Source organism: Petromyzon marinus, unplaced genomic scaffold, assembly GCF_048934315.1.
Source record: "Petromyzon marinus isolate PM22_M1 ecotype Great Lakes invasive population unplaced genomic scaffold, UKy_Petmar_22M1.pri1.0 PM_G_Scaffold_77, whole genome shotgun sequence".
NCBI classification, from domain to species: domain Eukaryota; kingdom Metazoa; phylum Chordata; class Hyperoartia; order Petromyzontiformes; family Petromyzontidae; genus Petromyzon; species Petromyzon marinus.
The window spans coordinates 117169-133699 of NW_027423032.1; positions in this window are offsets into that span (position 1 = coordinate 117169).

Genomic DNA, 16531 nt, shown 5'->3' on the forward strand with positions numbered 1-16531 from the left:
ACTAGTCGATGGTCAGAGGGCAGATCAGCTCCACGGTAGGTCCTGGTGTCAAGGACATGGGCTCGCATTCGCTGGTCCGTCACTATGTAGTCCAGCAGATGTTCTTGCTTGGACCCGGCATGCATCCATGATGTTGTGTGGATGCGCCGATGCCGGAACAGCGTGTTGGTAATTACAAGCCCATGGGCTGCACAAAAATCTAGCAGCCTCCTACCGTTGTTATTGAGCTGATCTGGCCCATGCCCTCCAATCACTCCAGACCAGGTGCCAGTATCATGACCAACTCGGGCATTGAAGTCACCCAACATGATGACTCTATCCCGAGGGGCCACTTTAGCCAGCACCTGTGACAGGAGGTCATAGAAGGCATCTGACTCATCGGCTTTGCCTGCATCCCTCCACGGATGTTCATCTTCGGTGGGGGCATAAGTAACCACGACCACCATTCCTCGCCTCCGGTTGATGGGAAGGCGAGCCCAAAGTAGCCTGGGGCTTACAGCTTCCCACACCTCACCGCCACGCTCCCACGCCCCCTTCATTCTTTTGTTCAAAAGAAGACCCACACCCTGTTGTTTGGCAGTCTGCTGTCCCGAGTAGAGGACTGTCCACCCCTCATGGTGGCAGGAGCCAGAGCCGGTCCACCGGACCTCCTGAATGCCGCATAGATCCAGGCGGTACCGGTCCAGCTCCCGACAGAGGAGTGGCAGCCTCTCCTCTGCAGTGAGCGTTCGAACATTCCACGTGGCCAACCGTAGTGGCTTTTCGTTGTTTCTGGAGTAGCCCCGAGGGTAGGTATTCAATCTCCTGGCTCCGCCAATTGGGGTTTGGCCAGGAGACGTCATAGACGCCTGGCCCCCCGGGGCCTCCGGCACAAGCTTAGTTGTTACATATTTCAGTTTAATTCGTAGTTTCGTGGTAATTAATTGAAGGTGGAGGGGTTACCAGCCCCTCGCACCCGTCCAGAGCCCCCGTTTAGCCCCTGTGGTGGACACATATGCCATGAGGGGAGGAGCCAATCAAAATTGGATCTCCCCCCACAGCGCTGTCCACGACAGAGTTGCCCGTCCGGCACCGCGAGGAGGTAGGGGGTTGTTTTGCCGGACTTACATACAGGCACTTACATACAGACACTTACATAGACACTTACATACAGACACTTACATACTGACACAAACAGACACTGAGACACTTACATACAGACACTTACATACAGACACTTACATACAGACACTAAGACACTTACATACAGACACTTACATACAGACACTAAGACACTTACATACAGACACTTACATACAGACACTTACATACAGACACTGAGACACTTACATAGACACTTACATACACATGCTTACATACACTTACATACAGACAATTGAGACACTTACATACATACACTTACATACAGACACTTACATACAGACACTTACATACAGACACAGAGACACTTACATACAGACACTTCCATACAGACACTGAGACACTTACATACAGAAACTTACATACAGACACTTACATACAGACACTGAGACACTTACATACAGACACTTACATACGGACACTTAACACACAGACACTTACATACAGACACTTACATACAGACACTTACATACAGACACTGAGACACTTACATACAGACACTTCCATACAGACACTGAGACACTTACATACAGAAACTTACATACAGACACTTACATACAGACACTGAGACTTACATACAGACACTTACATACAGACACTTAACACACAGACACTTACATACAGACACTTACATACAGACACTTACATACAGACACTTACATACAGACACTGAGACACTTACATACAGACACTTACATACAGACACTTACATACAGACACTGAGATATTCACATACAGACACTTACATACAAACACTTAACATACAGACACTTACATACAGACACTTATATACAGACACTTCCAAACACACACTGACATACAGACACTGAGACTTACATAGAGACACTTACATACAGACATTTACATACAGATACTGAGACACTTACATACAGACACTTACATACAACACTTACATACACACACTTACATACAGTCACTTACATACAGACACTTACATACAGACACTTACATACAGACACTTACATAAGGCACTTACATACAGACACTTACATAGACACTTACATACAGTCACTTACATACAGACACTTACATATAGACACTTACATACAGACACTTACATAAGGCACTTACATACAGACACTTGCATACTGACACTTACAAACAGACACTGAGACACTTACATACGTACACTTACATATAAACACTTACATACAGACACTTACATACAGACACTTACATACAGACACTTACATACAGACACTTAGACACTTACATACAGACACTTACATACAGACTCTTACATAAAGACACTTACATACAGACACTAAGACACTTACATACAGACACTTACATACAGACACTAAGACACTTACATACAGACACTTACATACAGACACTTACATACAGACACTGAGACACTTACATAGACACTTACATACACATGCTTACATACACTTACATACAGACACTGAGACACTTACATACATACACTTACATACAGACACTTACATACAGACACTTACATACAGACACTGAGACACTTACATACAGACACTTCCATACAGACACTGAGACACTTACATACAGAAACTTACATACAGACACTTACATACAGACACTTACATACAGACACTTAACACACAGACACTTACATACAGACACTTACATACAGACACTTACATACAGACACTGAGACACTTACATACAGACACTTCCATACAGACACTGAGACACTTACATACAGAAACTTTCATACAGACACTTACATACAGACACTGAGACTTACATACAGACACTTACATACAGACACTTAACACACAGACACTTACATACAGACACTTACATACAGACACTTACATACAGACACTTACATACAGACACTGAGACACTTACATACAGACACTTACATACAGACACTTACATACAGACACTGAGATATTCACATACAGACACTTACATACAAACACTTAACATACAGACACTTACATACAGACACTTATATACAGACACTTCCAAACACACACTGACATACAGACACTGAGACTTACATAGAGACACTTACATACAGACACTTACATACAGACATTTACATACAGATACTGAGACACTTACATACAGACACTTACATACAACACTTACATACACACACTTACATACAGTCACTTACATACAGACACTTACATACAGACACTTACATACAGACACTTACATAAGGCACTTACATACAGACACTTGCATACTGACACTTACAAACAGACACTGAGACACTTACATACATACACTTACATACAAACACTTACATACAGACACTTACATACAGACACTTACATACAGACACTTACATATAGACACTTAGACACTTACATACAGACACTTACATACAGACTCTTACATAGAGACACTTACATACAGACACTTAGACACTTACATACATACACTTACATACAGACTCTTACATAAATACACTTACATACAGACAATTACATACAGACACTTACATACAGACACTGAGACACTTACATACAGACACTTACATACAGACACTTACATACAGACACTGAGACACTTACATAGACACTTACATACAGACGCTTACATACACTTACATACAGACACTGAGACACTTACATACAGACACTTACATACAGACACTTACATACACTTACATACAGACACTGAGACACTTACATACAGACACTTACATACAGACACTTACATACAGACACTGAGACACTTACATAGACACATACAGATGCTTACATACAGACACTTACATACAGACACTGAGACACTTACATACAGACACTTACATACAGACACTGTGACACTGACATACAGACACTTACATACAGACACTTACATTGAGACACTTACATACAGACACTTACATACAGACACTGAGACACTTACATAGAGACACTACTTACAGACACTTACATACAGAAGCTTGCATACAGACACTTACATACAGACACTGAGACACTTACATACAGACACTTACATACAGACACCGAGACACTTACATACAGACACTTACATACAGGCACTTACATACAGACAATTACTTAGACACTTACTTACAGACACTGAGACACTTAAATACAAACACTTACATACAGACACTTACAAACACACACTGACATACAGACACTGAGACTTACATACAGACACTTACATACAGACACTTACATACAGACACTTACATAAAGACATTTACATACAGATAGTGAGACACTTACATACAGACACTTACATACAGACACTTACATACACACACTTACATACAGACACTTACATACAGACACTTACATATAGACACTTACATACAGGCACTTACATACAGACACTTACATAGACACTTACATACAGACACTTACATACTGACACAAACAGACACTGATACACTTACATACAGGCACTTACATACAAACACTTACATACAGACACTTACCTACAGACACTTACATACAGACACTTACATACAGACCCTTACATACACACACTTAGACACTTACATACAGACACTTACATACAGACTCTTACATAAAGACACTTACATACAGACACTTAGACACTTACATACAGACACTTACATACAGACTCTTACATAAAGACACTTACATGCAGACAATTACATACAGACACTTACATACAGACACTAAGACACTTACATACAGACACTTACATACAGACACTTACATACAGACACTTACATACAGACCCTTACATACAGACACTTAGACACTTACATACAGACACTGACATACAGACTCTTACATAAAGACACTTACATACAGACACTTAGACACTTACATACAGACACTTACATAAGACACTTACATACAGACACTAAGACACTTACATACAGACACTTACATACAGACACTTACATAGAGACACTGAGACACTTACATAGACACTTACATACAGACGCTTACATACACTTACATACAGTCACTGAGACACTTACATACAGACACTTACATAAAGACACTTACAAACAGACACTTACATACAGACACTGAGACACTTACATACAGACACTTCCATACAGACACTGAGACACTTACATACAGACACTTACATACAGAAACTTACATACAGACACTTACATACAGACACTGAGACACTTAATACAGACACTTACATACAGACACTGAGACACTTACATACAGACACTGAGACACTTACATACAGACACTTACATAAAGACACTGAGACACTTACATAGACACTTACATACAGACGCTTACATACAGATACTTACATACAGACACTGAGACACTTACATACAGACACTTACATACAGACACATAAAGACGCTGAGACACTTACATACAGACACTTACATACAGACACTTACATACAGACACTAAGACACTTATATACAGACGCTTACATACGCTTACATACAGACACTGAGACATTTACATACAGACACTTACATACAGACACTTACATACAGTCACTTACATACAGACACTGAGACACTAACATAAGACACTTACATACAGACACTGAGACACTTACATACAGACACTTACATACAGACACTTACATACAGACACTTACATACAGACACTGAGACACTTACATACAGACACTTACATACAGACACTTACATACAGACACTGAGACACTTACATACAGACACTTACATAAAGACACTGAGACACTTACATAGACACTTACATACAGATGCTTACATACAGACACTTACATACAGACACTGAGACACTTACATACAGACACTTACATACAGACACTTACATACAGACACTGAGACACTTACATACAGATGCTTACATACAGACACTTATATACAGACACTGAGACACTTACATACAGACACTTACATACAGACACTTACATAAAGACATTTACATACAGATACTGAGACACTTACATACAGACACTTACATACAGACACTTACATACACACACTTACATACAGACACTTACATACAGACACTTACATACAGACACTTACATACAGGCACTTACATGCATACAGACACTTACATAGACACTTACATACAGACACTTACATACTGACACAAACAGACACTGAGACACTTACATACAGACACTTACATACAAACACTTACATACAGACACTTACATACAGACACTTACATACAGACACTTACATACAGACCCTTACATACACACACTTAGACACTTACATACAGACACTTACATACAGACTCTTACATAAAGACACTTACATACAGACACTTAGACACTTACATACAGACACTTACATACAGACTCTTACATAAAGACACTTACACACAGACAATTACATTAAGACACTTACATAATGACACTTACATACAGACACTGAGACACTTACATACAGACACTTACATACAGAAACTTACATACAGACACTGAGATACTTACATACAGACACTTACATACAGACACTTAACATACAGACACTTACATACAGACACTTACATACAGACACTTACATACAGACACTGAGACACTTACATACAGACACTTACATACAGACACTTACATACAGACACTGAGAAATTCACATACAGACACTTACATACAAACACTTAACATACAGACACTTACATACAGACACTTACATAAAGACACTTACTTAGACATTTACTTACAGACACTGAGACACTTAAATACAAACACTTACATACAGACACTTACATACAGACACTTACAAACACACACTGACATACAGACACTGAGACTTACATACAGACACCTACATACAGACACTTACATACAGACACTTACATAAAGACATTTATATGCAGATACTGAGACACTTACATACAGACACTTACATACAGACACTTACATACACACACTTACATACACACACTTACATACAGGCACTTACATACAGACACTTACATAGACACTTACATACAGACACTTACATACTGACACAAACAGACACTGAGACACTTACATACAGACACTTACATTCAAACACTTACATACAGACACTTACATACAGACACTTACATAGAGACACTTACATACAGACCCTTACATACAGACACTTAGACACTTACATACAGACACTTACATACAGACTCTTACATAGAGACACTTACATACAGACACTTAGACACTTACATACATACACTTACATACAGACTCTTACATAAATACACTTACATACAGACAATTACATACAGACACTTACATACAGACACTGAGACACTTACATACAGACACTTACATACAGACACTTACATACAGACACTGAGACACTTACATAGACACTTACATACAGACGCTTACAAACACTTACATACAGACACTGAGACACTTACATACAGACACTTACATACAGACACTTACATACACTTACATACAGACACTGAGACACTTACATACAGACACTTACATACAGACACTTACATACAGACACTGAGACACTTACATAGACACATACAGATGCTTACATACAGACACTTACATACAGACACTGAGACACTTACATACAGACACTTACATACAGACACTGTGACACTGACATACAGACACTTACATAAAGACACTTACATTGAGACACTTACATACAGACACTTACATACAGACACTGAGACACTTACATAGAGACACTACTTACAGACACTTACATACAGAAGCTTGCATACAGACACTTACATACAGACACTGAGACACTTACATACAGACACTTACATACAGACACCGAGACACTTACATACAGACACTTACATACAGGCACTTACATACAGACAATTACTTAGACACTTACTTACAGACACTGAGACACTTAAATACAGACACTTACATACAGACACTTACAAACACACACTGACATACAGACACTGAGACTTACATACAGACACTTACATACAGACACTTACATACAGACACTTACATAAAGACATTTACATACAGATAGTGAGACACTTACATACAGACACTTACATACAGACACTTACATACACACACTTACATACAGACACTTACATACAGACACTTACATATAGACACTTACATACAGGCACTTACATACAGACACTTACATAGACACTTACATACAGACACTTACATACTGACACAAACAGACACTGATACACTTACATACAGGCACTTACATACAAACACTTACATACAGACACTTACCTACAGACACTTACATACAGACACTTACATACAGACCCTTACATACACACACTTAGACACTTACATACAGACACTTACATACAGACTCTTACATAAAGACACTTACATACAGACACTTAGACACTTACATACAGACACTTACATACAGACTCTTACATAAAGACACTTACATGCAGACAATTACATACAGACACTTACATACAGACACTAAGACACTTACATACAGACACTTACATACAGACACTGACATACAGACTCTTACATAAAGACACTTACATACAGACACTTAGACACTTACATACAGACACTTACATACAGACACTAAGACACTTACATACAGACACTTACATACAGACACTTACATAGAGACACTGAGACACTTACATAGACACTTACATACAGACGCTTACATACACTTACATACAGACACTGAGACACTTACATACATACACTTACATACAGACACTTACATAAAGACACTTACAAACAGACACTATACATACAGACACTGAGACACTTACATACAGACACCTCCATACAGACACTGAGACACTTACATACAGACACTTACATACAGAAACTTACATACAGACACTTACATACAGACACTGAGACACTTAATACAGACACTTACATACAGACACTGAGACACTTACATACAGACACTGAGACACTTACATACAGACACTTACATAAAGACACTGAGACACTTACATAGACACTTACATACAGACACTTACATACAGACACTTACATACAGACACTTACATACAGACACTGAGACACTTACATACAGACACTTACATACAGACACTTACATACAGACACTGAGACACTTACATACAGACACTTACATAAAGACACTGAGACACTTACATAGACACTTACATACAGATGCTTACATACAGACACTTACATACAGACACTGAGACACTTACATACAGACACTTACATACAGACACTTACATACAGACACTGAGACACTTACATACAGATGCTTACATACAGACACTTATATACAGACACTGAGACACTTACATACAGACACTTACATACAGACACTTACATACAGACACTTACATAAAGACATTTACATACAGATACTGAGACACTTACATACAGACACTTACATACAGACACTTACATACACACACTTACATACAGACACTTACATACAGACACTTACATACAGACACTTACATACAGGCACTTACATGCATACAGACACTTACATAGACACTTACATACAGACACTTACATACTGACACAAACAGACACTGAGACACTTACATACAGACACTTACATACAAACACTTACATACAGACACTTACATACAGACACTTACATACAGACACTTACATACAGACCCTTACATACACACACTTAGACACTTACATACAGACACTTACATACAGACTCTTACATAAAGACACTTACATACAGACACTTAGACACTTACATACAGACACTTACATACAGACTCTTACATAAAGACACTTACACACAGACAATTACATTAAGACACTTACATAATGACACTTACATACAGACACTGAGACACTTACATACAGACACTTACATACAGAAACTTACATACAGACACTGAGATACTTACATACAGACACTTACATACAGACACTTAACATACAGACACTTACATACAGACACTTACATACAGACACTTACATACAGACACTGAGACACTTACATACAGACACTTACATACAGACACTTACATACAGACACTGAGAAATTCACATACAGACACTTACATACAAACACTTAACATACAGACACTTACATACAGACACTTACATAAAGACACTTACTTAGACATTTACTTACAGACACTGAGACACTTAAATACAAACACTTACATACAGACACTTACATACAGACACTTACAAACACACACTGACATACAGACACTGAGACTTACATACAGACACCTACATACAGACACTTACATACAGACACTTACATAAAGACATTTATATGCAGATACTGAGACACTTACATACAGACACTTACATACAGACACTTACATACACACACTTACATACACACACTTACATACAGGCACTTACATACAGACACTTACATAGACACTTACATACAGACACTTACATACTGACACAAACAGACACTGAGACACTTACATACAGACACTTACATTCAAACACTTACATACAGACACTTACATACAGACACTTACATAGAGACACTTACATACAGACCCTTACATACAGACACTTAGACACTTACATACAGACACTTACATACAGACTCTTACATAGAGACACTTACATACAGACACTTAGACACTTACATACATACACTTACATACAGACTCTTACATAAATACACTTACATACAGACAATTACATACAGACACTTACATACAGACACTGAGACACTTACATACAGACACTTACATACAGACACTTACATACAGACACTGAGACACTTACATAGACACTTACATACAGACGCTTACAAACACTTACATACAGACACTGAGACACTTACATACAGACACTTACATACAGACACTTACATACACTTACATACAGACACTGAGACACTTACATACAGACACTTACATACAGACACTTACATACAGACACTGAGACACTTACATAGACACATACAGATGCTTACATACAGACACTTACATACAGACACTGAGACACTTACATACAGACACTTACATACAGACACTGTGACACTGACATACAGACACTTACATAAAGACACTTACATTGAGACACTTACATACAGACACTTACATACAGACACTGAGACACTTACATAGAGACACTACTTACAGACACTTACATACAGAAGCTTGCATACAGACACTTACATACAGACACTGAGACACTTACATACAGACACTTACATACAGACACCGAGACACTTACATACAGACACTTACATACAGGCACTTACATACAGACAATTACTTAGACACTTACTTACAGACACTGAGACACTTAAATACAGACACTTACATACAGACACTTACAAACACACACTGACATACAGACACTGAGACTTACATACAGACACTTACATACAGACACTTACATACAGACACTTACATAAAGACATTTACATACAGATAGTGAGACACTTACATACAGACACTTACATACAGACACTTACATACACACACTTACATACAGACACTTACATACAGACACTTACATATAGACACTTACATACAGGCACTTACATACAGACACTTACATAGACACTTACATACAGACACTTACATACTGACACAAACAGACACTGATACACTTACATACAGGCACTTACATACAAACACTTACATACAGACACTTACCTACAGACACTTACATACAGACACTTACATACAGACCCTTACATACACACACTTAGACACTTACATACAGACACTTACATACAGACTCTTACATAAAGACACTTACATACAGACACTTAGACACTTACATACAGACACTTACATACAGACTCTTACATAAAGACACTTACATGCAGACAATTACATACAGACACTTACATACAGACACTAAGACACTTACATACAGACACTTACATACAGACACTGACATACAGACTCTTACATAAAGACACTTACATACAGACACTTAGACACTTACATACAGACACTTACATACAGACACTAAGACACTTACATACAGACACTTACATACAGACACTTACATAGAGACACTGAGACACTTACATAGACACTTACATACAGACGCTTACATACACTTACATACAGACACTGAGACACTTACATACATACACTTACATACAGACACTTACATAAAGACACTTACAAACAGACACTATACATACAGACACTGAGACACTTACATACAGACACTTCCATACAGACACTGAGACACTTACATACAGACACTTACATACAGAAACTTACATACAGACACTTACATACAGACACTGAGACACTTAATACAGACACTTACATACAGACACTGAGACACTTACATACAGACACTGAGACACTTACATACAGACACTTACATAAAGACACTGAGACACTTACATAGACACTTACATACAGACGCTTACATACAGATACTTACATACAGACACTGAGACACTTACATACAGACACTTACATACAGACACATATAGACGCTGAGACACTTACATACAGACACTTACATACAGACACTTACATACAGACACTAAGACACTTATATACAGACGCTTACATACTCTTACATACAGACACTGAGACATTTACATACAGACACTTACATACAGACACTTACATACAGACACTTACATACAGACACTGAGACACTAACATAAGACACTTACATACAGACACTGAGACACTTACATACAGACACTTACATACAGACACTTACATACAGACACTTACATACAGACACTGAGACACTTACATACAGACACTTACATACAGACACTTACATACAGACACTGAGACACTTACATACAGACACTTACATAAAGACACTGAGACACTTACATAGACACTTACATACAGATGCTTACATACAGACACTTACATACAGACACTGAGACACTTACATACAGACACTTACATACAGACACTTACATACAGACACTGAGACACTTACATACAGATGCTTACATACAGACACTTATATACAGACACTGAGACACTTACATACAGACACTTACATACAGACACTTACATACAGACACTTACATAAAGACATTTACATACAGATACTGAGACACTTACATACAGACACTTACATACAGACACTTACATACACACACTTACATACAGACACTTACATACAGACACTTACATACAGACACTTACATACAGGCACTTACATACATACAGACACTTACATAGACACTTACATACAGACACTTACATACTGACACAAACAGACACTGAGACACTTACATACAGACACTTACATACAAACACTTACATACAGACACTTACATACAGACACTTACATACAGACACTTACATACAGACCCTTACATACACACACTTAGACACTTACATACAGACACTTACATACAGACTCTTACATAAAGACACTTACATACAGACACTTAGACACTTACATACAGACACTTACATACAGACTCTTACATAAAGACACTTACACACAGACAATTACATTAAGACACTTACATAATGACACTTACATACAGACACTGAGACACTTACATACAGACACTTACATACAGAAACTTACATACAGACACTGAGATACTTACATACAGACACTTACATACAGACACTTAACATACAGACACTTACATACAGACACTTACATACAGACACTTACATACAGACACTGAGACACTTACATACAGACACTTAGATACAGACACTTACATACAGACACTGAGAAATTCACATACAGACACTTACATACAAACACTTAACATACAGACACTTACATACAGACACTTACATAAAGACACTTACTTAGACATTTACTTACAGACACTGAGACACTTAAATACAAACACTTACATACAGACACTTACATACAGACACTTACAAACACACACTGACATACAGACACTGAGACTTACATACAGACACTTACATACAGACACTTACATACAGACACTTACATAAAGACATTTATATGCAGATACTGAGACACTTACATACAGACACTTACATACAGACACTTACATACACACACTTACATACACACACTTACATACAGGCACTTACATACAGACACTTACATAGACACTTACATACAGACACTTACATACTGACACAAACAGACACTGAGACACTTACATACAGACACTTACATTCAAACACTTACATACAGACACTTACATACAGACACTTACATAGAGACACTTACATACAGACCCTTACATACAGACACTTAGACACTTACATACAGACACTTACATACAGACACTGAGACACTTACATAGACACTTACATACAGACACTTACATACAGACACTGAGACACTTACATACATACACTTACATACAGACACTTACATACAGACACTTACATACACACACTTACATACACACACTTACATACAGGCACTTACATACAAACACTTACATAGACACTTACATACAGACACTTACATACTGACACAAACAGACACTGAGACACTTACATACAGACACTTACATTCAAACACTTACATACAGACACTTTCATACAGACACTTACATAGAGACACTTACATACAGACCCTTACATACAGACACTTAGACACTTACATACAGACACTTACATACAGACTCTTACATAAAGACACTTACATACAGACACTAAGACACTTACATACAGACACTTACATACAGACACTGAGACACTTACATAGACACTTACATACAGACACTTACATACAGACACTGAGACACTTACATACATACACTTACATACAGACACTTACATACAGACACTTACATACAGACACAGAGACACTTACATACAGACACTTCCATACAGACACTGAGACACTTACATACAGAAACTTACATACAGACACTTACATACAGACACTGAGACACTTACATACAGACACTTACATACAGACACTTAACACACAGACACTTACATACAGATACTTACATGCAGACACTTACATACAGACACTGAGACACTTACATACAGACACTTCCATACAGACACTGAGACACTTACATACAGAAACTTACATACAGACACTTACATACAGACACTGAGACTTACATACAGACACTTACATACAGACACTTAACACACAGACACTTACATACAGACACTTACATACAGACCCTTACATACAGACACTTACATACAGACACTGAGACACGTACATACAGACACTTACATACAGACACTTACATACAGACACTGAGATATTCACATACAGACACTTACATACAAACACTTAACATACAGACACTTACATACAGACACTTATATACAGACACTTCCAAACACACACTGACATACAGACACTGAGACTTACATAGAGACACTTACATACAGACACTTACATACAGACATTTACATACAGATACTGAGACACTTACATACAGACACTTACATACAACACTTACATACACACACTTACATACAGTCACTTACATACAGACACTTACATACAGACACTTACATACAGACACTTACATAAGGCACTTACATACAGACACTTACATAGACACTTACATACAGTCACTTACATACAGACACTTACATATAGACACTTACATACAGACACTTACATAAGGCACTTACATACAGACACTTGCATACAGACACTTACAAACAGACACTGAGACACTTACATACATACACTTACATACAAACACTTACATACAGACACTTACATACAGACACTTACATACAGACACTTACATACAGACACTTAGACACTTACATACAGACACTTACATACAGACTCTTACATAAAGACACTTACATACAGACACTAAGACACTTACATACAGACACTTACATACAGACACTAAGACATTTACATACAGACACTTACATACAGACACTTACATACAGACACTGAGACACTTACATAGACACTTACATACACATGCTTACATACACTTACATACAGACACTGAGACACTTACATACATACACTTACATACAGACACTTACATACAGACACTTACATACAGACACTGAGACACTTACATACAGACACTTCCATACAGACACTGAGACACTTACATACAGACACTTACATACAGACACTTAACACACAGACACTTACATACAGACACTTACATACAGACACTTACATACAGACACTGAGACACTTACATACAGACACTTCCATACAGACACTGAGACACTTACATACAGAAACTTTCATACAGACACTTACATACAGACACTGAGACTTACATACAGACACTTACATACAGACACTTAACACACAGACACTTACATACAGACACTTACATACAGACACTTACATACAGACACTTACATACAGACACTGAGACACTTACATACAGACACTTACATACAGACACTTACATACAGACACTGAGATATTCACATACAGACACTTACATACAAACACTTAACATACAGACACTTACATACAGACACTTATATACAGACACTTCCAAACACACACTGACATACAGACACTGAGACTTACATGGAGCCACTTACATACAGACACTTACATACAGACATTTACATACAGATACTGAGACACTTACATACAGACACTTACATACAACACTTACATACACACACTTACATACAGTCACTTACATACAGACACTTACATA